Genomic DNA, 16693 nt, shown 5'->3' on the forward strand with positions numbered 1-16693 from the left:
TAAATAATTTAAAAAACTTAAACTATTGTATTAATAAACAATGAACACAAAGATAATGTTTCCCCTCAACAACTGCATGTTATTAATACTACTATATAATCTATTACGATATATATGTATATATATATATATATATATATATATATATATATATATATATATATATATATATATATATATATGCTGAAACTAGAATCACACCTGTTCGAATGATGATATTTGAAAAAGAATGTAACAAGTTAAAAATCAGTATGTCGCATACTTCATGTTAGTTCGTTAAATGGTAAAAGTAATAGTTTATTCCAAATGTAAAGACTCCTCATAAGGTTACATGAAAGACGTTACATCTGCATTATGTGCTGGCTTCACTGTTCCTCACAATACATTTTTTATCCCAACGCAAGTCTGAGCGATGGCGGCCATTTTGCTTTTTACTGCAGAAGAAACTGCCTCCGTAGCTCCCACTTGGCGAGTAATTTATCATGTTTACTTTACATTTGGCTTTCTTCTTGGTGTCATTCGTCTTTATACAATCGCATTGAAATCTTAAATTAATTACAATGTATTAAATCATTTCGCTTATACTTAAAATAATATTTATTTCTCGCAAGAACATTTATGTTCATGAATATGTTCTAATCAGATATAATAATCGAGAAGAATATCTTGTGAATGTGAGTTCATAAATAATATACCTTAGTTTTTAAGATAAAAGTTTTAGCTCATTGTTCTACAACTATCAGGTAATTATTATCCAAGGCCTGCGAGGAATTGATTGGTTCGGCATGGTTTACATTTTAACTTCGCCTCTTCCATAAAGGAATTTTTAATAATTTTTTTTTATTTAATTTAATTTTAATTTTCCTCAGTCAGTTCAACTCATTTAACATGTATGATACCTCCATAATATATATATAAGTCCCGGCGGAGCAAGTACTTTTTGCGATTCAATATTTATTGAAATTATATATATATATATATATATATATATATATATATATATATATATATATATATATATATATAAGTAGATATGAATGTGAGGGTTCTAGCTCACTTTTGGGACAGTCAGAAAATCAACGTAAAATACTGTTTAAAGGACAATAAACTAATCTGTAACTCACGAATGAAAAATTAACCGAATCTATAGCCGTTTTACTGTTCATTGTAGGCTTCTAATTTCTAAGCTGTTTTAATGAAAAAATCCAGAAATCTTAATGAAAAATCTATAAACGGAAATAATGAAATTTGCTAACATTCGCTCAACAGAAAATAAGACGATTTTTACTGAATTTCTCTAATATCGTTCTTAATCACATCATAGGCTAAAAATTTCTCAGAAACCACAACCACATAACAAATCGCGTTTGTAACAGCATTTTGAAAATCCATATTGATAATTATATCGTTCTTTGAACTAGAAATATTTGTCAAACTCTTTGTTGTATCAATGACATAAATGGGTCTATTTGCTATAAATTCTTTGGGGTTGTAATACATTTCCATATTTTTGTAGTAAACTTTCTTAAAATCTTGATACATCTGATACATGATTCTGAAAAGACCACCGGAAATGTTTAAATTTTGTAATTCATCTGGATAATAAGAACCGTTCAATTTTACTCTGATATTTTTTACATCCAAACTATCAAACTTTGAAGGATTTTTTTCTTGATTATTCTGTCTATCTGTTTGAAAACCAATGATAACGAACTTGGGATTGAAGATATTTCTATAAATATTTGTGATATCGAACGAATAAGTTGTTCCGGAAATACCTTTTTGTTCAATACATTGCCAATCTAGAAAATTAAACGTGATGTTTTGAGATTTTATAATTTCATCAATCAACCTAATTTTACTCGTGGTTTTGTAATCAATCATCGGAACTCTAATGAAAAACTCGTTAATTGTAATTTTGCCATCAACAGGCATAACATTTTCCAGTTGCAGTCTTCAGAATCACATCATCGTCTTCTGCTCTTATAAAACTTAGATAAAATCCTCCTTTATAGATCGGAATAGTAACATTTTCAAAAAATCCTAAGCCGAAATGTGCTAAATCACCGACCGCTTCAAATTGTCCAAATTTAAAAGTTGATTCAAAACTGTTTGAAAATACATCACTTTTGGAATAACAAATAGTTCCTTTAATTGTGCTTAATTGGCCACAGTTTTCGACTTCTTCTATCAATTTATTGTGTTTTCTTACTTCAATCTTAGAAAATAAAAAACGGTATAAAATTATCGATTAATCTAACATTATCAGTTCCAAGATATGCTTGACCATCTTGTTTTGTTAAAGTTCCAGAAATATAAAACTGGAAGTTAGACGAGCAAAAGTTATCTCCAAAATCAATATTAAACTCAGTTCTTTTATTCGGTTCATTCAAATGTTGTTTACTAATTGGATAGAAATTTTTAAACTCCGCCCTTTCAATATCACTAGCATACTTTCTGTAGTCCACCATTTAATAAGAGAAAATTTAGAAATTTTAAACATCGTGTATCATTTTTTCATCGATCTAATGTACGTTTTTATAAGAAAAGATATAAATTAGAGTCATTTTTTAATGATCTACTTCGTCATATTCAGGATTCTCTTCCTTAAATTTTGCAATTTCGGCCACATATTTCAATAAAATCTGCACAGGATAGTAACCGCTATCTATAATATTGTTCCAATCAACTGTATCTTTATTTTCATCCAAAAACTTTAGACTCAAGTGTTGATAGAGACAAAGAACAGACATATGATCTTTTAATTGATAATGTATATTTTCTTGAATTAACTCTGGGGACAGAGTTTGATATTTAGCAATGTTATACCAATTCAATTTGTTTACGTATAATCTCATCATATCTTCGGATAATTCATATTTTTGAGAAATGTCATCCCAATGTTCTTTTTTCAAATCTCTTTCGTGTTGCATGATAAAAAGATCGAAAGCACTGTAATGTCCCGCCATCTCTATTTATTAGGAAAAAATTTCAAAATCAAGTTTTTATAAATTGACTCTTTTTTGAGTTACATTCAGCACATTTTCCAGATATTCTCTTAACTCCGTTAATGTTTGCATAGTATTTTATATCGTTTGTGGCAGTTTTCTCTTTACATCTCACACAATATATGAGCGCCATTTATATAAGGAAAATTAGTCATCATAGCCGCCTACTCCATTAAATCTGTTATCAATATTTTCCAAAGTTTTATCGACATCTTCTTTAAATGTATTAAAGTTTTCTTCTAGTTTATTTACTTTATCGAGATATAAAGAGTATCGATCATCTATACTTTTAAGTAATTCATTATTATGTGTTATTTGCCATCTCTATTTATTAGGAAAAAAATTTCAAAATCAAGTTTTTATAAATTGGCTCTTTTTTGCGTTACATTCAGCACATTTTCCAGAAACTCTTTTAACTCCATTGATGTTTGCATAGTATTTTATATCATTTGTTGCAGTTTTTGCCTTACACCTCACACAATATATGAGCGCCATTTATTTAGGGAAAATTTATCGTGCATAAAACCCTACGCGAATACCTATTTCAGTAAGATCTTCCTCCATATTATTAAGTTTTTTTTCTAATTTTTGAAATTTGACAGCATAAGAATCATTGTATTCAACAAATTTATGACCAATATTCTCAAAAGTTTTCGTAGCATCTAAACTAAACTTATCAAAAGACTCTTTAAAATTAGTAAGTTTTTCATTAATTTCACCAACATCGTCTACTGATCTTCTATTTCTGGCTTCTAACTTGTCATAGACTTCTGTTGTAAAATCTTTAACATGCTGTTTATGATTCTCGTAATTTTGTTTTAGTTCATTAAACATTTTAATAGGATCTTCTAATTGAATCATTACAACAACATCAAATGGATTAATTCCTTTACTAACACCGCTAATTCTTTTTCCTTTAAAATCTAAGGCATTTTTAACATTCGGATCATGTAAATCAACAATATCGATGTTTTCTGATAATTTTAGAGGTTTTAAAATTTGTTCTTTAACAACAAACATCATGTTTGTCAATACCAGGTCGAACACCGACAATTCTTTTTTTATTAGCCAAACTAACATAATTCTTTTCAACTTTGATCGCTTCAGTAATTTTATCAGCTTTTTCGATATGAGACATTAAATTGGTAAATAATTTTTTTACACCATCATCAACTTCTTTTTCCAATGTTTTTATTTTATCAGCAACTTCATTTGAACTCATGAAATTTGCAAGTTTGTTATCATATTCTGCTTTAAAATCTTCAATCTCGACAGCAAACATATCTGAATCTGGAAGGTTTTGTAATAAATTTTCTAACTTGTTATCAAACTCATTCCTCAAACTATCAAAATTCAAACTATTATCTACATTTTGAATACTTTCGATTTGTGTTCCAAACACGTCAAAAATATTTCGTGAATCCATATTTATTAAGCAATAATTTGTTGACAACTTCTTTAAAATCTTTACCATTACTCAGTTCATTCAAAACAAAAACACATAAATGACCACAAATTGGGGGATCTTTATAGTCTTGAATCTGAGAATCATTGTAGTAGACGCTTGATTTTTTCAAATATTTAACCAATTCTATAGGTGGTTTGTCCTCAATTCTTCCATACGAATCAAAATAACATGCATTCTTATCATTTTTATAATAACAAATCCAATGCGTTCCACTTCCCATAATCGAGTCTAAATTCACAATTCCACATTCAAATTTCTTAACTTTTTCAGGTAATGTATCTCTCATGAAGATTCCTCTAAAATGTTTAATGTTTTTGCAGATTTCTTCCAATTCTCCGAATGTTAAGGGTTCAAATTTTTTTTCCGATGTTTGATTTCACGTAATTCAAAGTTTTTTCATCTAATCCAGATCCTGTAACATCTTCCAACTCTTTATCTAACCAATTTAAAATGTTTCGAACAATAGGAATCACATCCTTTTTAACGATTGGAGCAGCTTTACGAACATAAGGAACAACATTTTTAACAACTGGAATATTTTCTCCAAAATCTAATAAATCTTTCAAAAGTCCACCATTTTTGAGTTCTTTCAACTGATTATAAGAAAATTCTATTCTGGTTCCTTTATTGTTTTTCTTATGTTTTTCGAGTTTATTGTATTGTCTATTTGTTAAAAATATCTTATCTTCGCCATTTTTTAGTTGATCTATTTTAAATTGAATACTAACGGGTATTTTCTTCTTAAAAGCGGATTTTATTTTTTCTTTCTGATTTTTGCTGAAATTTACATTCACCTCCATTTATATAGTTAAAATTTCAAGTTCTCTTCGATCCCCATTCCTAGTTTTCTCTTCAAAAACATTGCTCCAGCTGTTGGAAGCGCAACAAATCTTTCACCTAAACTAGCATCTTTTGATAAAAATCTATCCATTGCCTTATCTTGCAAAACTTTATCTGCTATATGTCTGGAATTTGTGTCTCTATGTTTTGCATAAAAAATATCGTGTTCCATAGCAGCTTGATCTAATTTATTTATACCAGGATCTCCTCTTTTTAGTCTTTTTTCGAGTTTTGTGCCAGGCCCCAGATACTGATAAGTTGGTACGTGTAATTCAAAAGGTAAATTGTTGATAAAATCATTCAAAAGTCCACTACCCTCAATCATAGATGAACTTATTGCCGGCAAAACTCGTGTTAAATATTTAATTCCATCAGGTTTTTCAATCATTTCGTCAAGTTTGTTCGAAATAAAATCTTTAATCGCTTTCTTTTCGTTCAAAAAAATTTTTGTTTCCAGCCTTTTCTTGAGCATAAATATAATTAATAATTCCATCGAGTTTTGTCAAATCGTCGATATATCTGTATTCAATCTTATTATCACTGTATTTTCTCACACCTGATCCTTCGATTCTTTTTTCCCAAATTGGTTTAATCAAATTGAGATATTTTTTACCTTTACTTGACTTTGGTTTCTTAGTTGATGGATCATTATTTTTGTAAATTGAATCAGATTTCCATAAAATTTCAGTATACTTTTTCAAGTCTTCTTCAGAATATAAACCGTCTTTTGGAACATCAGTGCCTGTTAATAATCTCCATAAACCTTGAGTTCCTTTATATGTTTTATCTTCAATAATTATATCATTATGTTCAAAATTAACGGGTAAATTTCCAATCATAAAACTTTTCTTTTTTCTGTCCCTATACAAACCAAATTTATCATCCTTTGCTCTAGGAAGAAATTTTTTACCAATTTCACCAATTATTATATCCGTTGTTCCAGGACTTATTGGTTCAACTATTGTAGATTCTTCAATGATTCGAGGTCTAAATGGTGTTGAAGATGGTAATTTTGGCAATTCAAACTCAGATTCTGGTATCGAAATATCAGCAAATTGTCGTACAACTGGAACCAAATTCATTAAATTTTGATTATCGCTTAAAACATTTTCAATTTTGCCCTCAACATTTTTTATTGCAGATGTTACAGGTTGATTAATTTTTTGAATAAATTCTTGTTCTTTTTCATCAATTCGAATCTGTTCTTTAAATTCTTTGATTAATTTCTTTTCGATTTGATCAAGTTTTTTCGCTTCTTCAGAAGTTACGTTCGCCATTTATTTAGGAAAATTTTGAAACGTGGAACGTAAAAAACGTGAACGTGGAACGTAAAACGTGAACACGGAACGTAAAACGTGAACGTGGAACGTGAAACATGAACGTGAAACATGAACGTAAAACATGAACGTGAAACGTAAACACGAACGTGAAACACGAACGTGAAAACGAGAACACGAAACGTAAACACGGAACGTAAAACGTGAACGTGGAACGTGGAAACGTGAACACGAAACGAGAACACGAAACGTGGAACGTAAAACGTGAACGTGAAACGTAAAACGTGAACGTGGAACGTGAAAACGAGAACACGAAACGTGAACACGGAACGTAAAACGTGAACGTGGAACGTGGAAACGTGAACACGAAACGAGAACACGAAACGTGGAACGTAAAACGTGAACGTGAAACGTAAAACGTGAACGTGGAACGTAAAAACGAGAACACGAAACGTAAACGTGAACGTAAAAACATGAAAACAACTAGATTATCACACGTTTATATTGGAAAATTTATTCAAATATTTACCACTTTTAGGCTTCAAAGTTAGATTAATAGTTAAAAATCCGTAGTCTTCCTTCCAAATTTTATCACATAACTCAATAAAGTGGTTAAAACTCATATCAGATCCCACATAATTGTTATAAATCTTTCTCGAATAGTGATCATCTTGCTTAAAAATACACAACATATTCAGGTTATTTCTTATAACTTGTTTATCAACCTTTGAAAAGCATTGGGAAAGATAGATACAAGATATGTTTTTGTGACGAGACATTACGAAATATTCCTTAATAACGTCCTGATTTTCCAAAATTACAATCATCAAAAACGATTAAAGAATTTGGTTTACATTCGCTTAAGTGAACTATGTCCTCGGAAGCATTATAAAAATGTGATATTTTTTTGTTTAAGTTTTTCTCAATATTTTCAAATCTTTGTTGTAATTTTTTGTATACGTCTTGTTCTAAAGATTTACTAAAAACATACAAATTGGAATAAGGAATCAACCTATTGTAGATAAAATTCAATAATAAAGTTGTTTTTCCACATCCACTTGAACCAACAATTAACAATCTGATTGGTTGATCTTTCTTATTTTCTTCAAACGTTTGAAGTTTTATCTGATCTTTTTGCTTTAAAAATTTCTCCATTTAAATAGAAGATTTTCATCTTGAAGCAACGCTTGCGAAAATGAAGCTGTTCAAGTTGACTTCAGAAAGCTCTAAATTAGTTTTAAACTTGGAACATCCTATACACTTAGAGGAAGAATCAAATTATTTTATCGGTTTAAGCGGTTTTTATTCTGACAATTTTGTAATAAATATTAGTGAAAGTTCTCCTTATTGTATAGGATTTAGTGAGAAGAACATAACAAAATATTATGGTTTAAACAAAGGATATTATACTTTCGATCAAATTAAAAATTCCCTTAAAAATTATCTGAAAACATTCAAACAATCAGATAAATCTTTAAACTTTGACGAAAACAAGTTTGAAATGCAAAAAAATTATCTCTCTAATAAAATTCAAATAAAATCACCAGTAAGAATAATGTTTTCAGCAATTATAGTAGATTTGTTAGGGTTTGTTCAAGAAACTATTGAGCCAAATCAGGTATATTTAGGAAATAAAACGCCAAAATTTAGACCGTTCGATGTAATTGAAGTGCACTGCAATCTCGTTGAACCTAGTTTTGAAAATCATACCGAACATTTACACAAAGAATCTGAAATTTTGTACACTTTTTTCCCAAATGTTGCTTATGGATCAAAAATCAGTGAAAAACCGAATGAAATCGATTATATTCCAATTAGAAAAAATATTAAAAGAATTCAAAAAATCGTTCTGACTATTCAAGACTCTGAAGGAAATCTATTAAATAATGAGAGTAAAACAACAATATATTTAAGATTGTCGAAAGAATGATGAATCAAGGGGGGAACGAATCGTTCTTACCTTCAAACTTTCCAAACGAGTTGATAATGATGATAAATACCAATACTTTTATCTAAAAGATAAGGGGGGCTATAAATAGCTTACCTTCAAACTTCCAAAATAACACTGTTTTCGTTAATGAATCTGGACTTTATACTCAAAATAAAAAATTGCTTGTTAAATTTTTTCTATCTAAATGGAGTCAGTTGTAGTCCTACTCAATAATCAACTTATATTCAATAATAAAGACATTGTAACGACTGTAGACGAAAACAATGTAATCTGGTTTAAGGCTAAAGATGTTTGTGAAATATTAGGTTATGAAAAAACAAAACACGCAATCATATTAAACGTTGATGATGATGACAAAATTCAATATTTTTACTTAAAAAACAAGGGTCTATTCGAATGGCCCCTTAACAATCTTCATCCCTGTACTGTTTTTATTAATGAACCAGGTCTCTCAAAATAAAAATTGCTTGTTAAATTTTTTCTATCTAAATGGAGTCAGTCATAGATCTAAGAAATAATCAACTAAAATTCAATAATAAAGAAATTTTAACAATTGTTGACGAAAATAATGAATTTTGGTTTAAGGCTAAAGATGTTGCAGAAATATTGGAATATAACAATACAGAAAAAGCGATTAGAAATAATGTCGATGAAGGTGACAATTCTCAATACTTTTATCTAAAAGATAAGGTAGCCCTCGAGGGCCACCTCGCAAATATTCACAAAGATACTATTTTCATTAATGAATCAGGACTTTATTCGTTAATTTTAAGATCTCATAAAATAGAAGCAAAAAGCTTTCAACAATGGGTTACGAGAGATGTTTTACCAAGCATTCGTAAATTTGGTGTGTACAAACTTGAAAACAAGATTAAATATTTAGAGGACAAAGTTAAGCACTTGCAAATTAAAGATGAAATCAAAACGGAAATAATTGCAAAACAAAGTGTAAAAATTGACTTAATGAAACCAGATCTTGTTTGTAAAGATTTTGATAAGAAAAAACACCATGTTTTTGTGTTAATTAAGAAGAATCACATGTGGGAATGGCCTTATTACGTTATCAGAGCTCAAAAGAGAGAAATACCGAAAAGATTGAAAGAACTTGAAATTGATTACCCAGAAATGGAAATTTTATTAAGACATGGAGATCCAAATAGTATAAATCTCTACAACCAAATGAAAGAATCTTTGAATATTTTATACAACGGAAATCATTTTACTACAAATATGACTGAATCTCGACTGATTTATAGAATATCTAAATTACACGATGAAAATGTTAATAAATTTTATTAAACTCTCGAATTATGATATTTTGTTTGTAAATGTTTTTGAAGATAAGGTAACCATTGAATGATTCGTCCACACTAGCAAAGAGTCGGTTTCTTTTGACTTTCTCGTTTAATTCTTCTAGCACAATCTCTACAAAAAGCCTTCTTGTTATCTTTACTATAATGCCAATCGTAAAATTTGGAAATATCCTTAATTTCTTTACAAACGCAACATTTTTTCTCTTCTAACGTTAATTTTTCTAATTTATCGTATAATTCTCTTGCATATTTTTTATGACAATCCTTACAATAATAGTATAATCCATCTTTGGTATTCTTATTTTTATGAAAAGCTTCAAAATCTTTAAATTCTTTGCACCTTGAACATTTCTTTTGAGCCTCCATTTATATAGAAAAATTTATATAGAAGAATATCGATCCATTTAAAGTTTTTATTAATCTCAAAAATTACTTTCATTCTCTCATTTTGAGTTCTGTTATATCTCTCTACAATACTTGATTTCTCTTCGTTTTCAGTATGATAAATCTTAATGTTGTATTTCCTCAAAACATCGTTAAATTCTTTATTTTTAAACTCTAAACCCTTATCTGTATGAAGTAGGTTAGGAGGTTTGTGATTGATCCTTATGGCATCTTTTACTATATCTTCGAAAGCTTTTGAAATATCCTTGCCGTTTTTTCTTTTGATAGCTCTTGACCAAGCATATTTTGAGAAAGTATCAATAACATTTAACATATACTTAAATCCATCATTTTGATCTGAATAGTTAGACATTATAACTAAATCTGCTGCCCATAAATCGTCAATTCCTAATGTTATAATTTTTCTCTTTTTAAACTTTTTTCGTAATGGTGCATGAATTTCTCGAGCTTCAATCTCTATCTCATCTTTAGTCTTCAATTCTTGCTTAACAGGTTTTGGATTTGGATTCTTTATAAACTTACTCTTGTTTGTCTTACATTTTGAACATTTTGCAGCAATTCTATACAATCCATTTTGAGTTTGAACGATTTTTGAATCTATATTTTTCGTTTTTTTCTTGCATTTGTGGCAGTGAATCAAATCATCTTCCATTTACATGTTAAAGTTTCCAAGTTTATTTAATTCGTCTAATATATCAGATTTTGCTTCATTTTTATAGCCATACGGTACTGTATCGATCTTATTTTCTAGGACAATTCTCTTATCATCTTTAGCGTTTAGTGCCAGTTTGTTTATGGTGATGGTATACAATTCATGTTTATAGCTTTTTATTACAGTCATCTCCCTAAATTCTTCTTTATCTTCGAACAAACATCTCTTCAAGTTTTCGATATTTATTGTTTTATTTACAACGCTTCTCTTAATTCCTTTACACCTAACTGGATTTTCGTCTAGATATTTGTACGAGTACATCTTTGATCTTAAACCACAAAATTCTTCTAAAACTTCGCTATTTAGTTCGTCTTTGAATTTTCCTATGACTTTCTTATTTTTAGTAGTGAAACATTCATGATCTTTTGGATAATCACTTGTATCAAAGTCATCTATATTTTCTTTAATAATTTTAAAAGGATCTCGTTTCAATTCTAGAAAATAACTGTCTGTATCCATGTAACACAGATTCAAATCTGGATCAAACCTCTTTAATTTATCGTAATAAAAACTCGTACATTAGCAATTTTGAGAGGTCAAGAACTGAAAATCCTATGTAAATCGGTTTGTTAAATTTAACCTTTTGTTTGTACATGTGACTCGCTATACAGTTGTCGTCAAAGATGTTAAAGCATTTGACATTTGTTTTCTTAGCTTGTTTCATTGAAAATTCTTCATTTCCTAGTCTAATATCACATCTATTTCGCACATTTTCCATACTTTTTCCAAAAATAGAGTTGTTCATTAACTTGTAAAAGTCCTTTTCAAAGTCGATTGTAGCTTTGGTTCTCATGTTTGTGTTAAAATCAATGTATTCTTTCATAAAAGGCTTCTGATCGAATGCGATAACTCTATTCACATGTTTTAACAACACCATTCCTTGTTCCAGATAGAATTTCAAATTTCTCGAATGAACAACGTATTCAGTTTTATCCAGTAGAGTTGTGCAAAGTTTGTTGTTATAATGTTCTGGAGCAAGAGGTAAATCTTTGTGATGTTCATGCAAATTTGTTGGATATTCAAGATCAACTTCTAAAATATATCCATAATCTTCGTCGCCAGTGAGTTCCAAAATTGTTTCTTTCCATTCTGCTGTTGTATACGTTTTAGGATCCATCCACTTGATTTCGTTATATGGTAAATTTTGCATAAGTCCATACCCATAAAGGTTGTTTGCATCGACGTACAACAAATAGTTTTCGGGCTTTGTCTTATCAAAATCTTTTAAATATTTGTTATTTGCTTTCACATATCGTTTAATACATTGAGAAATGCCTCCGCGAATACCTTTTTCGATCATCAAATACATATTATAATCACTAATTAATTGTAATTCTATCTTCGTTAATTTTAACATAGCATCCCATGCAAGACTGGGAGCTGTTAGATAGTGTGCTGGATCAAGTTTATAGCAATTCAAACAAATATTCCTAAAATTTTCAAAGATATCAGCGAGCAATAGAACATCTTGAATGTTATAGAGATCGGAGTAATTTCCTAGATTTTTTACTTTTAATTTGTTCCATACATTTAAGTAGTGTTGAAAATCTTTCTCAGATATGCTCTCGTCTGTCAAAAGTGAATAGAAATCTTGAATTCTCAATTCTTCTGTGTAATCAAGTTTTTCAATACTGTCGATAAATTCGTAAGGAAATATGCCTTTTCCAGATAGAATTTTAAAGATTTCTTCTTCGTCATTTGGTTGTCTATCTAGAATTGCGTTCAGACCATCTTGTATAAAATGATTTGTATGTTTGAAATCATCTTTTTTGAGGTTTTTAGCTGACTTTTCTATAGACGATGCCATAAATCTGAACGTATCTACGAAAGAAAACTTGATGAACTTTCTTGGTTTATCATCTTCAAACTCATACCCATATCCTGAATTTACTGAATAATTTATATATTTCTCATCTGTGTTTGCGATCAAATCAACATTACCATACTGTTTAGCCAATTCTTTTATGTACAAATGAGCATCGTAATTTGACATATTGTGGCAGAAAACGGGAATATTTTGAGGAAATTTGAGATTCAAGTTACAAGATAAATGAGCAGCACCTCGAAATTTACCTGTTAAATGACAATGATCTCGTACTTTTTTTCTTGTTTGATTATCAAAACCCTCACATTCACAAATATGACAAAGACTGGAATTTTGATACGAAATTTCTTCTTCTTCAGTTAATTTCATGGGTTTTTGGTTCTTAGAATTATATTTTTTAGCTATGTATTTCGATAATTTATTGAGCTCTTCAAACAATTGTTTTGGAACATTCGGCAAATCTTCTTCATTTTTGGATCGATAACATATCGGTTTGTACATGCGATTTGTCACATTTGACACTAAATATAGAGTAAAACCATAAGGAATATGCTTCTGAATCTTGGTTGTAGTCGATTTTTGCGGATTGTTTTTGCATGTGGGAATCTTCTCTAATATGCTTTCAAAATCCATATAAATAACGTAAGGATGAGAAAATTTCTTTTGATAATTAGTAAATGATGTTGTTTGACCTGGAAACGGCATAATTGGCTTACAAACTTCGTGATTTTTACAAATTTCTAAATGGTCTGGTAAATCTCCAGATTTGTAGAAATGGCTTAAACATCTTCTGCATAGAAATTTTTTATTTTTACACTTAGATAACTGAGAAAATACAAGTTTGTTTAAATCTGTTATCAAAACATAATGAGATTTTTCATCTTGTTTAACATACAATAAATCGATTTCTAACTCGGCATCATACATTTCTGAAATTTGTAACGGAACAATATTGAGTTTTTCATCAAAACTATAGACATTTACAGACATTTTCGGATAATTATACTTTGCTTTACTGCTTCGTTTTTCAAATAATTGTATATCTTTTAAGGACATTGGATACTCGAAACCTGAAAATATCTCGTCATTTACAAATTTCTCGTATTGCTTTGCTCTGTCAGCATTCTTTTCAGGTTTTTCAATAGCGCATCGGATAGAATAAACAAAACAGAAATCATCTTTATTTTTGATATTTACACAAGCTTTCTTATCTTTGATTTTCTTTGGCAAATCGATATATGATCCTGCGTTCATTATTTCGTGTTTATTAAGGCTCAAAACTAGTTGTTTGCAGCTTTTAAATGTCCATCCAGAACCCTTATTTGGATGATTTGTCTGTTCTCGATGTGTTAATTTATTAAATTGCTTAGTAATAAAGTCGTTTACATCAAAGATCTCGTCTGCTTTTATAGTAAAGTACATTGGACAAGTTTGTGTTTCACCGTTCACTAAAGTTCGTTCGTATTCGCATTCTAAAGAGAGATATCCTTTACTATTTTTCACAGTTTCTTGAAATTTTTCGATTAAACTTTTAATTTCTGGGCGCAAAATAGAAAGATATTTGTAAATTGACATGAAATTGTCGTTCAAATTTGTTTAAAATGTATTGCTTAAATAGACCATGTATTGAGGATAAAACTTCTACATCAATGATATTTTCAGGTTTCTCATTAAGAGTTTTGTCAATTTCTTCGATAATTTCAGACTTAGTTTTATCGTTTGTTTCAATGGACAATTTCTCAGCGATTGATTGAATTTTTTCATCTTTAAATAGATTGAGATCTTTTTTACTTTCCTTAAAATTTTTCTTTAGTTCACGCAATTTTTCTATATTGTACATCTTCTCGTGACCATCGATTTGATTCTCTTTAGCCCAAGTCCTCAAATAATTTAGTTCTTTATTATAAATTTCTTTGTTCTTCAAATGATTTTTCGACTTATAATGTCGGGTAAAATGATGTTCGAAAACATCTTTTTTGCAGTACGGGCAGGATATCTTTTTCCTCTCCATTTAAATAGGGAAAATTTGAATCTGCCAAGTTTTACTTTTTAGTAAAATATCTTTTTATTAAGCTGAAAAATAGCAATAATTCAGTAGATTTCTAAGGATTTTTATCAAAATTTGATAAAAATCAGCACAATTTATGGTTGAACAGTCTTTGATTCTTCTATTTAAAGAAGAAAAATTTGTTTAACTAACACTTTGAAAAGTACAGATTTTTACTAAAATTTGATACAAATCAGCACAATTTATGGTTAAACAGCCTTTGATTCTTCTATTTAAAGAAGAAAAATTTGTTTAACTAACACTTTGAAAAGTGGAGAATTTTACTAGAATTTTACACAAATCAGCACAAATTGTAGTAAAACAGCTGTAGATTCTTCTATTTATATAGAAAAAATTTTATTTAGAGATTTTTTAAATTTCAATTTTGTAGTGATTTTTCGAGAAATATCGTTCACATTATCAACTTTAAAGCTAAAAATTCGCAATAATTAGAGAAATTCAGTAGATTTTCAGGATTTTTCAAAAAACTCTAGTATATATGCACCTTAAGAGCTGTGGTTTTGACCCTAAAAACACGTTTTTAGGGTCAAAACCTCGGTTTTTTGTGTATTTTGGAAGTATAGTGTTGATTTTTCACCTTAAAAGTGTAGAAGTATTAATTTTTTTCTATGTAAATGGCACTGTTACAAGAGTTGAATAAGGTTGGTGATTTAACATTCAAAGAATACAAGAAATTAATAGAATTAGAAGAAAATAAGAAATACAAAATTGTGAATTTGGAGAAAATGAAAGATAAATTCGGGTTTACAATAATTGCCGAGTTGGAAGATTGTAAAGTACACTTACCGAACAGATTTTTGACTGTTTTGGATGAAAAAAAAGATTAAAGAATTGAACAAAAATGAAAAATTACACTTGGTTGTTACTGGAAAGAAGACTATTAAAGATAAAGAACTGTGTTACAATTAACTTCGTGGAATAAAGATTTCGAAGATTTCTGGATTTTTTCATTAAAACAGCTTAAGAAATTAGAAGCCTACAATGAACAGTAAAACAGCTATAGATTCGGTTAATTTTTCATTCGTGAGTTACAGATTAGTTTATTGTCCTTTAAACAGTATTTTACGTTGATTTTCTGACTGTCCCAAAAGTGAGCTAGAACCCTCACATTCATATCTACTTATATATATATATATATATATATATATATATATATATATATATATAATATACAGGGTGACAATTCAGTCTGGAACCCCTTTTTTAATTTTTAAATCACAATATAAAAAAATACCAAAGTTCATACGTGCTTACTGGTGATAGTAACGCACACATGTGCCCAATTACCGACCGGATAATCCCTTAGGGGTCCACAATGAGTCAGACAATATTCTTAAATAGCAGCATAGGTCAAGTTTGTAGTAACAAATTAAAGTTCTCACTTAGCAGATTACAATTCCGTAAACCGCATTTCAAAAGGTGGATTCATTCAGTATTTATAGCTGTTTGAATATTACAGCTATTGAACAATTGTTAAATTATTAAGTACTACAAGTAAAAAGCAATTTTTAAGTACCTGTGATCAAAGTAAGTGTTGAAAATGTTCCCGTCCCATCATCTGACAATGTAGTAATCGAAGCCAGGAATCAATAATTATTACGAATAACACAACTACTGTTAGAATGTGAAAGTAGTAAAAATGGGGTAGTTCTTCTTGGGGTTTTCCCAAAGAGTGAACTTTGACCCCCAAGTGAACTTTGACTGCAACCATTGTTATCTGTATTTTGTTAGGGAGGTTGCACTGAAGCTTTCAGCGGGTTTAGTTATGCAGATGGAATAATTTTCTGTTATTAACAAGTTTTAAAATTAGTTATTAATTTGTTTAT

Source organism: Homalodisca vitripennis, chromosome 1 (genome assembly GCF_021130785.1).
Source record: "Homalodisca vitripennis isolate AUS2020 chromosome 1, UT_GWSS_2.1, whole genome shotgun sequence".
NCBI lineage: Eukaryota > Metazoa > Arthropoda > Insecta > Hemiptera > Cicadellidae > Homalodisca > Homalodisca vitripennis.